We start from the raw sequence: 13,487 nt of genomic DNA, 5'->3' as shown, positions 1-13,487 counted from the left end.
AATTGCTCCAACAGAACCATTAATAATCTGACAGTGACCCAAGTACACAGTTTACTTGAGGGACAAGGGTAGCAAGTGCAGGGAACATGCAAGTTACCTAAAGTTCCATGAGGAATTGAAAGTATGAAGAAAAGCTTGTTAGACCACAAAAGGTCATGAAGAGAACAGGAAGTGTGTGTATGTATGTATGGGGGGGGGGGGGTTAGGGGGAGGAAGGTAACCACTTCTATATAATATCATCTGAATGATGGACTATACGGACTCGCACACACACACTCAGCAGGCTTTCCAGCACAAGTTCCTTTCACAAAACAATGACATATGAAGAAAAGCTCAATTTTTCTATAGCCATTTAGAATCTCTTTAACCTTTCTCCAATATAACACAAGCAAAATTGTAAGCACCACCAGCTGGTGATTGACTGGCCTCCCAAGAGATCCATCCCTAACTTGATAACCCAACAGAATAATAACCCATAATGTGTGATGGGCTCATGACACAGAGTACTATTTGTGTTCTGCCAATTTACTTACAGAAACCATCAAGCCCCTTGAAATTTTCTTATAATGTGTCCTATGACCTCTGTACATGTCTCCAACACCTATTCTAAAATACACTAAGCATATTTTAAAAACTGGAGTTGGAATTAAAAGGAGAATATTTCATTTAACATTTCTTATATGCTGATAGGAAAGGAATTGTTGGACATATGAAAGAAGCTTTATAAAAAAATTATTTTCTAACCTGTCAATCCCAGCAGGCAATATAGCTGCATTATGGAGGTTTTTTTAAAAAAAAATTACTGAATTTTACAGCAAATGAGATGTCACAGACCTTTCCCTTGGAGCATGATGGGAAAAACAGGGATGACCCACCAGATGTTGTACTACAGCTCTCAGCAGCCTTACCCAGCATTAGCAATGCTGAAAAATGTTGGGAGTTAAAGTTCAACAACATTTAGAGGGATGCATGATTCTCATTCCTGAAATACTGTCTTTACTTGCCTGTCTTAATCTCAGTAAATATTTATAAATTTTGTGGCATGTTTGTGGCATGAAATTACACATCATACTAGAGAACATCATACACATTAATGTAAGAAACAGCACCATCACTCTGCTATTCCTCTTTGTGGGAAGACAGAGGTGTCTGTGTCTGCAATTTGTTGTTATGTGCATTCAGGTCAACTCAGTCAGTCAACCTTTATTAGACATAGAAAAACAACATGCATTTATGACATTTACAATAAAACTTCAGAATCATTATTAAAATTTAAACCATAATCTTGCCTCCACCAAAAAATTGGCCATTAACTTGGTAATGTGTGGGTTCCGATCTTCCAATAGGTATTCCACTGATAACCCATTCAAAGAGATATTCATTTCCAATAACCTTCTTAACAATTTTTCCCTTGGCATTATATACAATGGACAAAGCAAAACAATATGATGGAGAACATCTGGAGCTTGATCACAGTGACATACACAATTCAAAAATGGGGTCTGCAGATATCTGCCCCGGTCACATTTGAGGGGTGTACATTCAGTCTTGCAAACAAAAAGGCCTTCCTCAACACCAGCAGTGAAAGGGTTTGAAAATAGTCTGGTCTCCTACCCTGCAAGGTGGGGATACCAAGCATTGCTGGAGAACACACTCTGTCATGGTCAGCCAAGAGCAGGACGAGGAGGACGAAGAGGAGGCCTTGGCTCCTCAAGTGCAAGAGGAGATGGAGGCTATACCAGGTCCCAGTTCTGCCCTGCCAGACCTCAGCCCTGATCTCCCAGCCCCAGGGGTTGAAGCTCAGCCAGGTCCTAGCTCTGTGGGGTTCCCTCCTGTGGCTCAGCAGCCTAGTGGTGACTCTGTGGAAGAACCAAGCATGGAGGTTCATTCCTTTAGGCAGAGGAGAGCTGAGAGTTCTTGCGTGCATCAATCCAGGAGGCTTGCAGAGAGGCAATCTGCTGATAAGCCACAGCTCGCACAAGGGACGGCGTCTCTCCTTTAAGCAGCTGGAGAACGCCGACCCTTTGCCAGCAATTATTGCAGAATCCTTCATTGTGATTGCTGTCGGCACTGGCTCCTTGTTTCATGAACCCTTGTCTGTCTTGAACCTACGACTTTGGAACGAACTGAACTATTGCTACTTTCTGGCTGCCCTGACCTTGGACCGAACTGACTTCCATGACCTCTGGTATCCTGACCTTGGCTTTGTTTGAATTTGCTTCTCTCGGACTCTAGAAAAGGTCTGTAGCCTGTTTCCCAGCTCCTAGTTAGCTCTCTTGCTGAGCCATCACTATCAGCGTTGGTTTGTGTGTGTGCTGGCCGCAGTCCAGGACACACTCTGGGAGGAGTGGGATATGTCAGTTGATATTCTCCCTCTGCAAGGCAGACTTTAATAGATTCAAGACACTTCTTTTTGGTAAGTAAAAGGAGAGAATTAACATTTAACCCTATAGAAATTACTTTACTTTCATAAAATTTAGCCCAACTAGCATAGTAAACGTCAGATAGTAGGAACCATAAAAGACTGGATCTATTAGGCCGGCAATGGCCAGCAAAATGTCCTTGGAAGGATCTTCTGGCAAGGGAGGCGTTTCTAATCTCTAAGACTTTTGAATCACTGCTGACTAATTGTTCTTCTATCAGCAACAGGTCAACTCCAATTGACGGAGACCCTAAAATACAGTACAGTGATTCTTGTTCTATAAACTAGTCTGCAACCCTCAGGTACAGTGAACAATTATGTCTCTTTGCCACTATTGAAGTATTCCAGAGTCCAGATTGTTTTTGTATGTGGTGTTTGGGAAGGGGTGCCATTTTCTCCTTCCTCTTAGGCAGCAAAATGTCTTGGTAGCAAGTAAGTGTTATTGAACTAAAGTCTTATTATGGTCCCCATTGTCTCTTTAATAGTCCCCATTGTCTCTTTAAGGAATACTAGCAAAGCTACTCTCCTCTCTGGCAATTCCCAGTCATTCTGGTTTTTTCCTCCCTGAGAGCCAATGTGGTGTAACAGTTGGGTTATGGATTATGACTCTGGAGACAGGGACGTAGCCAAGGGGCTACGTTAGATACAATGAATGGTGCGTGCTGCCATGGCGCTACATTCAAGCCCCATTATAATTATGGCACTTAGTCTGGACCCCCCCTTCCCAAAATCCTGGCTATGTCCCTGCTGGAGACCAGGTTTGAATCTGAGCTTGGCCATGAAAACCCAGTGCAGATGTAGCCTAGGCCACAGCTGATAGGAGAATAAAACCTGGATTTCTGAAATCATACCCTCTTAGGAGTACACTTGTCTGCTTTAGCTAACTCCAGAACATTCTCAGAGAAAGGTTACCAGGTAGTATTCACTTTTACCATTCGCTTATACAACGGTTTACAAAGCGAATCCAGGGTGTATCTTTCTCACTCAATCCCAAATTAACTCTAGAACAGTTCTAGATTTACCCTCTATCGTTCCCACAGCGATTCGAATTTGATTCAAATCCAAACATTTAAACCGGATCAGAAGCCTATAAACCAGCACAAAAAAATAGTAGGTTTTACCCCGGGTTATCCCTTGTGCCGATATAAGAATCGCTGTATTTAAATGGGAACTTTTCGGCGTCTGATTCGGGTTCCACTGGATTGGTGGAGCGGAGCGCGATGGGCTGGCTTGGGGGAGACGCCCTTTCTTTGTCCCCATCCGTTGTTGCCGCTGCCATCTTTCCCTCCCTTGCCCCTTTGTCCGCGGAGATACGATCAGCGCTAATAACAAAAGTAAGAGAGACTGGAAATTACAGGACTCTTAAGAGCTTAGGCGCTTAGACTCTTAAGAGCTTAAGCGCCTCCTCATTGGCTCTTTTAAAAAAACGTGAAATTTAATACGAGTTAAAAACGTCCCCTTAGTGGGAACGCAGGTACAGGCTACATCGATGCAAGTTACTCCAAAGTATTGTGATGTCATGATGACGTTGCTTTGATTGACATGACATTCATAGCCAAAACAAGTGAATGTGAACGAAAAAGTAACAAAACCGGTTTAAATATACATCGATTCATCCATGAATGGGAACGATACTGTGTCGTTACGTAAATGGAAACGATACAAATAAAGCGATTTGAAAAGCGAGATAACACTCGCGGTATTTTGAGTCATTTTAAAACAAATCGCTGTATTTAAAATCGTTTTAAATCGCAAGTGGAAACGCCCCCCAGGTAGTATTCACAGGCCCTTCTCTCCATCCCACTACCATCGCAAGCATGGTGGGTGGGGATACATGAGAGGGCCTTTCCCATGGCTGCCCCTAGACTGGAACTCCTATCCCAGGGATGCCAGAATACCCCCTTCTTTGTTGTCCTTCCATCGGCAGGCTAAGACTTTCCTGTTCAGGCAGGCATTTAAAACAGAAGGTTTTTAAAGAACGGGCTGGGTGTTGTATTATTTTTAATATATTTTAAACAGTTTTATCTTTTTAACAATATTTTATTCTTTTATATGCAATCTGTTTTAATATTGCAATAATTTAATTCTGTTTTAATGTAACACTTTCCTATGTTTTTAATTGTACTGTTTTAATTATTACTGTTTTAATCTTGTAATCCACTCTGAGTCCCAGTTTTGGGAAAAGGGCAGGATGATGATGATGATGATGATGATGATAATAATAATAATTCACTTGAAAAAGTCATAAGTATTCATAGTGTCACACATTTGCATGACTCCAGTCAGAGATAGTGTGCATGCTGTAGTTCTAGCATACTGCTATTGGTGTGTGCCTTCAAGTAATTTCTGATTTATGGCAACCCTAAGGTGAACTTATCACAGGGTTTTCTTGGCAAGATTTGTTCAGAGGAGGGTTGCCTTTACCTTCTTCAGAGGCAGAGAGTATGTGACTTCCTCAAGTTCACCCAGTGGGTTTCCATGGCTGAATGGGGATCTGAACCCTGGCCCCCAGAGCTGTAGTCCAACACTCAAACCAATACACTATACTGACTCTCTCTAGCATATGCATCAATAGAAACAGAATAATAGTGTTCATCCTGTATCAGCCCTAGCCGGCCAGCCCACAGAATTGACAGCAACAATGTGTGACCAGTGTGAATTGTTTAACCTACACTCTAGATGCTGTGGAAAAAGTATTTCCTTCTCCAGGAAGACTTAACATGTTTTCATTGTGCATTCCAGCACAGAATATAGAAAGCGGAAACCTGTACTATATACATGCAATTATAACACTTTCAAACATTATGCTTTATAAATGCTTTAGAATTTACTGAATCTGTAAGTGTAATTCTGCCTGTTTTACATTTATAAAATTTTGACTCAATTTCTATAAATGCACTATAAGACAGGATTTCATTTTTCAAACACAGTCACACATGGAATTGTAGCTTCTGGTTTCTGCCAAAATATGTTGTTGTTGTTGTCATTTCTGATTTATGGCAACCCTAGGACGACTCTATCATGGGGGTTTCTTGGCAAGATTTTTTTCAGGCTAAAACAATGTGACTTACCCAAGGTCACCCAGTGGGTTTCCATGACTGAGTGGGGATTCAAACCCTGGTCTCCAGATTCATAGTTCAACACTCAAACCATTACATGCTGGCTCTCTTAGAATATTCCTAACACATGGAAATTTACTAACTGCTTTTTGATTTAAATACCCTTGACCTTATTGGAGAGGCAGGATAGAAACAATTATTATTATTATTACCCTGAAAGCACCAGATCCCACCGGATCTTAGAAGTTATGCAGAGTCAGGCCTATTTAGTTCTTGGATGGGGGACCACCAAAGCGTACCAGATACTGTAGGCTATATTTCAGATAAAAGCACTGACAAAGCACCTCTGAGTTTTTCTTGCCTAAGCAAAAAACACAAAACAGAAATTGCTCATATCAAAAATAAGAGTCAATCTGATGAAGAAACAAAAACCAATCATACCCAAATATGATCTGAACAGCATCTGAACAGAATTTACTGACAATATAAGAAACAGATTTGACAGGGAACCAGAAGAAGTATGATCAGAAGCCAGGGACATAATAAAGGAAGAATGAAACACACACTCTTCTGTGATCAAACAGAAAGAGAAGAAAGCATGGATGACAGATACAATGTTACATGCAAAACAAAAGAAAGATAGGAATAAACTAAGGAGATTACCAGATGGGGGAAAAGGGAGAAAGCAGAAGGCATAATCCCAGCTAAATCATGTGACTGCGTGTCATATTTTCAGACAATGTTGCACTCATCCAGGACTTATCCTGGGAAGAACCAGAAATATTCCAGCAATAAACTATTCACAGTGAAATCCCATAAATGGCTTCTCAATAGCACGAATGAAGCATGATTGCAGGAGTGCAAAAATTAATTCATTTGTGCTATTACAGTGGAGGCAATCCATTCTCCTTGCCAGGATCGGTTTTGCAGTGGGTATTAGTCTTCTTTTGAGGTATGGGGCACAATTTTGTGGTGAAGTAATATATTTTATTTTGTTGTCTTTTATTCTGTGAGGGACGGAAACATGATTTCAAAACATGCACCACAGTGCCGAAATGATGCATGTACAAAACAATAAATTCCAATGCATTAATGATTCATTCATAGATGTGTAAGAAACACGATTGCAGTATTATATGGTAATATCACAATAATCATATGATTTCATGATTGTGCAAAAATATCGAGCACTATAGCGTTACTGTTGCATTAGCTTTCATTACCACAATTATTGATGAATTGGCCCTGGTGTGATAATCTCCATGCCATGAATGCAACAGTACAATGGCTAGTGCTAAAAGATAAAGAAAACTATTACAATGACCATTGCAAAGAAATAGATGACAACAATAACAAGGGGAGAATGAGAAACCTATTCCACAAGATCCAGGAAATCAAAAGAAAGTTTAAACCAAGAATGGGGACACCGTATGAAAAGAGAAATAACACAATTCAAGACCAGGAAGGACTAAAAAGCCATTGGATGCAATACACAGAAGAGTTATATAAAAGAGATGCCAAAATAAAGGGTGTATGAAATGAACAGCCATATGAAGATGAACCCCAAATTCTAAAAAGTGAGGTGGAAGCAGCAATAAGAGAAATGGCAAAAAACAAATAATCAGAAACAGATAATATTCCAATCAAAACTGCTGCAATCCACATTGACAGAGTCAACTCTATTACTAACCAACATACAGTGTGCCTGCGTCATACATGGGTGCCTTTTACGTGCCATTTCCTGAATGGCATGAACACCCGTGGCATGTGCACTGTGGTGCGCCGTGAGCACGAGCCGCATTATTCTCAATGGGCCTCAAACATAGGCAGAATTTGCCTTATGCGGCGGGGTCCAGAACAGTTCCCCATGTAAGGCAAGGGACAGATATATCAACAGATATGGGAAAAAAAACAATGACCAACAGACTGGAAATGATCAATATACATCCCCATACACTCTCTCTCTCTCTCTCTCTCTCTCTCTCTCTCTCACACACACACACACACGACTGCACTAATCTCCCACACAAGTGAAATCATGCTGAGAATTCTGCAACATAGACTCCAACCATACATGGAGAGAGAAATCTTGGAAGGCATGATGCATTAGAAAAAAAAATAATGCTAATAAAGATGGATGGAAGCAGAAAGAGAGGAACCCCACATGCTAGATGGATGGACTCTATTAGGGAGGTCATAGGCATGGGTTTGCAGGAACTAAGCAGATCAATGGAGTACACGGAGCCTTGGAGATGTCTCATCCACAGGGTCACCATGGGTCAAGATCAACTCGAGGGCAGTTAACAACAACAACAATAGAAAACCTTATGAAATTCATAGATTGACATTAGTCAGCCGGTGATTTCAAGCAAGGTGTGCATTGTAATGCCTGTTTTTGAACTGTGTAACTCTTATTTTACTGAGTATTTATTGTTATGTATTTGTAAGACATCCTGATTGTTTTTTTAAAGCTCAAAAATAAGTACACACATTTCATATCCCATCATTCTATTCCTCAGCAATTTTAGCTTATTGGAGGAATAGGACTGAAAAGCAGTCCTTGCAGTCAGGAACAAATATCCAGTAGCTGTCTGTATTTGGAGACTTGAGTCTCTGCACTTTTGCAGTTCCCAGTTCTCTGTCTGTACCTACATAATGGAGTGTAGCACTTTCTGAGAAAGTCAGCCACGTTTTAATGCGGCCATTTTCTGTAGAATGAGCTGCTGATTCAAAAGGTTAACTTTCAACCAAGCCCAATGAGATATCATGGGATTTAAAAGGAACTCTGGGCAGCAGTGACTTGTAATGCTACATTGTATCCAAAGCTACACAGTATTATAACAAATAACAGAAACAAGTCAAATGACAAGACCAATGAGCACAGATTTTCCCCACCATTCCACCCACCTTCTAGATCAGATAACCTGTAGATCTAGTGGATTAATCTCTCAACAAATACAGAATTGACAACACCCAGTGGTTAAAATGCAGCAGCGAGATGGTTTCTTCCCTCAGCTATGCATCTCAAATGCTAAGTGCAGGAAGCAGTGCCCACCACCTGGGAGGGGAGGACAGAACCATATGCAGCCTGGAAGAGAAGAGGAGACTCCTTAGCAAAGGCCAACTGACTGAATGAAGAGGTGGGATTGGCAGGAAGAGAGCACAACAGCTATGTGCGCCATGTGTTGGTTCTTGCAGGCTGTTCATTCCCTTTGGGAAAGGTTCCAGCCAAAGGAAGGAGGAAGCAATAGCAAGTGAAACCATCTGCCAGAGTGGAAGATGAAAAACATGGGGGCGATTACTTCTGATCAGTCAGTAACCTAAACTCTCTAAAGAAACAAGTGGATTCAGCAATGTACCTGCAACACTGCAAAGCCAGAAGCCTAGTAATACCATCTTCCCATTTAAAGTGATTTTTTTGTTTCTCATTCTTCCCAGAACAAGCAAATCTTACTGTCTCAGGAACTCCAGCAGGCACTGATGGAAGTGGGGGTGGATAGGAAGAGGAAGCAGCCTTGCCCAAGCTGAAGGACAATAAAACTAAGTGCATTCACAAACCCCTGGCCTACGAATACCTTATTTGCTTGAAGTGAGGCTGGAACACAAGCTGCTGTCAACAAGCAGCAGGCCCAGACTGATGGGAACAAATGGCAATTTAATTATGTTATTCTACCAAGTCCAATTAGCATGATTATAAAAAGGCTGGCAGACAGGATTCAGAAGGAAGTTAAAGCTGGAAAGAGCTCTTCATCAACCCACAGTCCATAAAGCATCCATCTCATCTGCACATGGATTCCACCTGGGAGCTGACCATGTACTTTTACTGCATCTCATCTCCCAGCAAAAGTCACAAAGACAACAGCAGCATTCTGGGCTTTACAGGAGTCAAAATGGGGCACAAAGAGCTCACTGATTTTCATGTGATGCAGAAGCCACACCAAGTGTCTTTATTTCTTTGGGGGAATTGAAGCTGTGTGCACTGTGAATGTTTAGCACAGATCACGGTTATTCTGCTGCTCACAGTGGTTTTATAAACAAGTAAAATATAGAATATTGATGATGCTGCTGCTGACGATTTTATTCATTTATATCCTGCCTTTCTCCCAATTCTGGGACTCAAGGTGGCTAATAACATTTAAAAACAATACAGATTAAAAAGACTACCAAAGGTAAATGAAAGTATAAAATATAAAATTAAACAATAATATATTAAAACAATGACAAATATTAAAATGCATCAAAAACAATAAAAACAAAAACCTATATACAGATTATTAAAAAAGCATCAAAACCAGCCCATACAACATTAACAGCCCAACCTCAACAGTTTGTAAACACGTGGTGGTTTTAACCTTCTGCCAGAAAGAAATCAAAGATGAAGCCAGACTGCCATCTCTGGAGAGAGTGTTTCAAAGTCTGGGAGCAGCCACCAAGAAGGCCTTTTCCTTGTTACCACCAAATGAGCCTGAGAAGGTGGTGGGACAGAGAGGAGGGCCTCTCGATATGATCTTAAAACCCTGATAGGCTTGTACAAGGAGATATGGTCCTTGCAGCCAAGCCATAGAGAACCTTATAGGTCAAAACCAGCTCTTTGAATTGTGCCTCAAAACAAACCAGCAGCCAATGGAAGCACTTTTCAAAGACAGTCCCATGTAGAGCACATTGCAGTAGTCCAAATGGGATGTGACCAAGGCATGTACAACTGTGGCCAGATCTGACTTCTCGAGGAATGGGTGCAGATGACATACTAGCTTTAGCTGTTCAAAGGCACTCCTGGTCACTACTGGAACCCGGGCCTCCAAGTTCTGTGTTGAATCCAGAAGCACTCCCAAACTGCAAACCTGAGTTTTCAGGAAGAGTATAACCCCATTTAACACAGTCTGAATCCCTATTCACAGATCTGTCTTTCCGTTAAACAGGAACAGTGTCTTGTCTAGATTAAGTTTCTGTTTGTTTGCCTTCATCCAGTCCCTCACAGTGGCCAGGCACTGGTTGAGCACAGGAACAGCTTCCTTGGAATTAGGTGGAAAGGAGTAATAGAGCTGGTATCATCTGCATACTGTTGAGACTTGACCCCAAAACTCCAGACAACCTCTCCTAGTGGTTTCATATAGATTTTAGAGGATAGGACTGAACCCTGAGGGACTCCATAGGCCAATTGCTAGGGAGCAGAACAGCAATCTCCCAGCACTACCCTCTGAGAGTGCCCCTCCAGGAAAGAACAGAGTTACTGTAGAACAGTACATTCAAATCCCATCCCAGAAAGGTGGCTCAGAAGGATACCATGGTCAATGATATCAAAAGCCGCTGAGAGGTCCAGTAGAACCAATAGGGATACACTTCCACATCCAGTTCCCTGTGTAAGTCATCCACCAAAGTGACGAAAGCTGTCTCTATCCCATTCTCAGGTTATGGCTGAATTAAATGAGGTAGTGGTAAGATACAAAATGGGAAGGCAGATAGATCTGCTGATTGAAAGGCAGGTTGAAACAGTGAAGGGACACCTTAAAGACTAACAAATTTATTATAGCAGATGCTCTGTGGGAGGTAGCCAGAATTTCAGGTATATGTACAGTATATATGATTAGGGTGAGGGAGGGTTGTAGACAGTGAGTCAGAAGGAAATTAAATGCAGAAAGTACTGACAGTTGCAATCACGTTGTCAACATTAGTTGTTCATAAAACCATTGTTGATAACACAATCATCCTAGCATTAGATAAGCCAATTAACACATGCAATTTGAACTTCTGGTGACAGATGTAAATTTTCTCATGAACTTTAACTCATCAGTCTCTTTCTCTAGATTCCTTGCTCCATAATTATTACTTGAAGGTCTGTGACCAAGTCTCCTGTGAGGAAGAAGTGTTCTCCTAATGGTTTTCTGAATGCTGCCATTTCTGATGTCAAAGTTGTGTCTGTTACTTGTTTCTTCCCAGAAAATTATTTATTTGCCCTATATAGATTGCAGAAGAGCACTGCAGACAGAACACAAACCTTTGATATTGTGGGTGACACTGGCCTTGCAATGATGTTGTCAGATTAAACATGGGGACAGAGCTGGCAACTGATTTTGTTGTGGGATCCTATCCCTGTTTTTATCTTTGGTATGTAGCCAGAATCATTATTTGCAGTTGTGGGGCATCTTTAAGCAAGTGTAGAATGCGATCCAGAAAGAAGACAGGCTATAGTTCACCAACAATATATTTGAGTTATTGTAATGGGGAGCTGTAGGTGGCAAATTGTAGTGTCTTTTCATCTTTTCTTCTCGACTGGTTTTATTGCAAATTTAGGTACTAGGTAGCCTAGCTCTGTTAAATAGAGTTCTGTTGCTCCACATAGAGTTCTGTTACTGAACACTGCTGAATAGAGTGCTGTTGCTGTAATTAGTATTGCATAAGCTTTAAGAGAGCTGAATTCTTAAAACCTATATCTTACTCTGTTTCTGGTGATTATGGGATGCAACAAAATACTCTGCAGGATATAAAAGTCCTGCCACCAGCATATTACGGTAAATCCTTTTCAGTACCTGACTTTGCTGAGATCAGGCCTTGGCCTTACTTTTTAAAGTTAGGTCAGAAAGGTTTAGAATTTCAAAGCTGATAATCTTGAGTTACTTTATTCTGCATTCAATGACAATGATGGTGGAGACTATATTATGGACTAGAATATACCATAGCTACTAGATTCTCCAATTCTCCAGAATCATCATCTAATTTCCAGAAATCTTATCTGGTTTGTCTTATAATTGAAAATAGCCCCTTATGGATTGCTAGAAAGGAGAAAATAGACTTGCATAAGATCTGTATATGTTTGCAATTTGAGTAATCTTGGTGAAAAGAGGAGGTGCCCAAAGACTGGAAAATGGCAAGTGTCCCTCTCTTAAAAAATGGCAAGAAGAAAGAGGAGGAAGTGGTGGAGGAGGAGGAGAAAGAAGAAGAAGATATATAGGAAACTACAGACCAGTCAGCCTGTTAATGTTTTTTTTTAAAGTAAAATTGATAGAATATTCGAATATTCGACTGAATAACATGAAATTCAATAGAGACAAATGCAAAATTAAATATTTAGGCCACAAAAAACAAATGCACAGATATAGGATGGGCGATACATGGCTCAGCAGTACTATAGGCAAAAAGGACTTCAGGATTATTGTTGATCATAAGCCAGCAATATGATGCTGCAGCAAAGAAGGAGAATACAGACTGAGTCTCCCTTATCTCTCAGTTCTGAGAAGCTCATTTTAAGAAAAATAGATAAATTGGAGCAGAGAATGGCAATGCAGTTAAGAAGAGATATAGAGAAAAAAAAATATGAGGAAAGGTTGGAGGGAGCTGTGAATGTTCAGTTTGATAAAGAAAAGGCTAAGGGATTACAGAGGCTGATATAGAGAGGATGGGGAGGGCCTGTTCTCTGCTGCCCCAGAGGGTAGGATCAGGTCTGATGATTTGAAGTTGCAAGAAGGAACTTCTTGAGAGTAAACGAAGATCTCTGGTTGTGGCATTTACAGGAAGCTATCAGGGTCCCTTTATCCTCTTTTCTTGTTGATTGCATGGGTGTCCTGTTCTCCCCTCAGAAGAAGTGGCAAAGCACCAGGCAAGCCTTTCTGTGGCGCTCCTGCTAGCAAGGAAATGGCAGCAGCATCTCCACAGGGCACAGGCCATTCCCTTTTTCTTTGTTGCCCAGTTGCTTGGTGTGTGGACAACTGACTCCGCTCAAATGGGCACAATCCAGATGTCCACACACTAATATCCCCATACTCACCCCAGGGTTTTGGGGAAATGCTGGGGTTTCCTCCAAATCTGCTTACTCCAAAGCAAAGTTGGGGTAAACAGCAAATACCCACAGTATTTCCCCAGAAGTCAATGAGTGTCATTGAGACAGACAGCATTGGCTTCAGGATGAGTTCACAGTTTTTCACCAGTGTAGACAAACCCTATGACTCTCTATATTAATTTCTATCTATTGTTGCAAATTTAGAAATAGCTTCTGCACTTCAATTAGAAAC

The sequence above is a fragment of the Sceloporus occidentalis genome, unplaced genomic scaffold (genome assembly GCF_023333645.1).
Source record: "Sceloporus occidentalis isolate IW3139 unplaced genomic scaffold, rSceOcc1.0.p SCAF_4, whole genome shotgun sequence".
NCBI classification, from domain to species: Eukaryota; Metazoa; Chordata; class Lepidosauria; order Squamata; family Phrynosomatidae; genus Sceloporus; species Sceloporus occidentalis.
The sequence above is the reverse complement of the archived record's forward strand: the minus strand, read 5'-3'. Positions refer to the sequence as shown.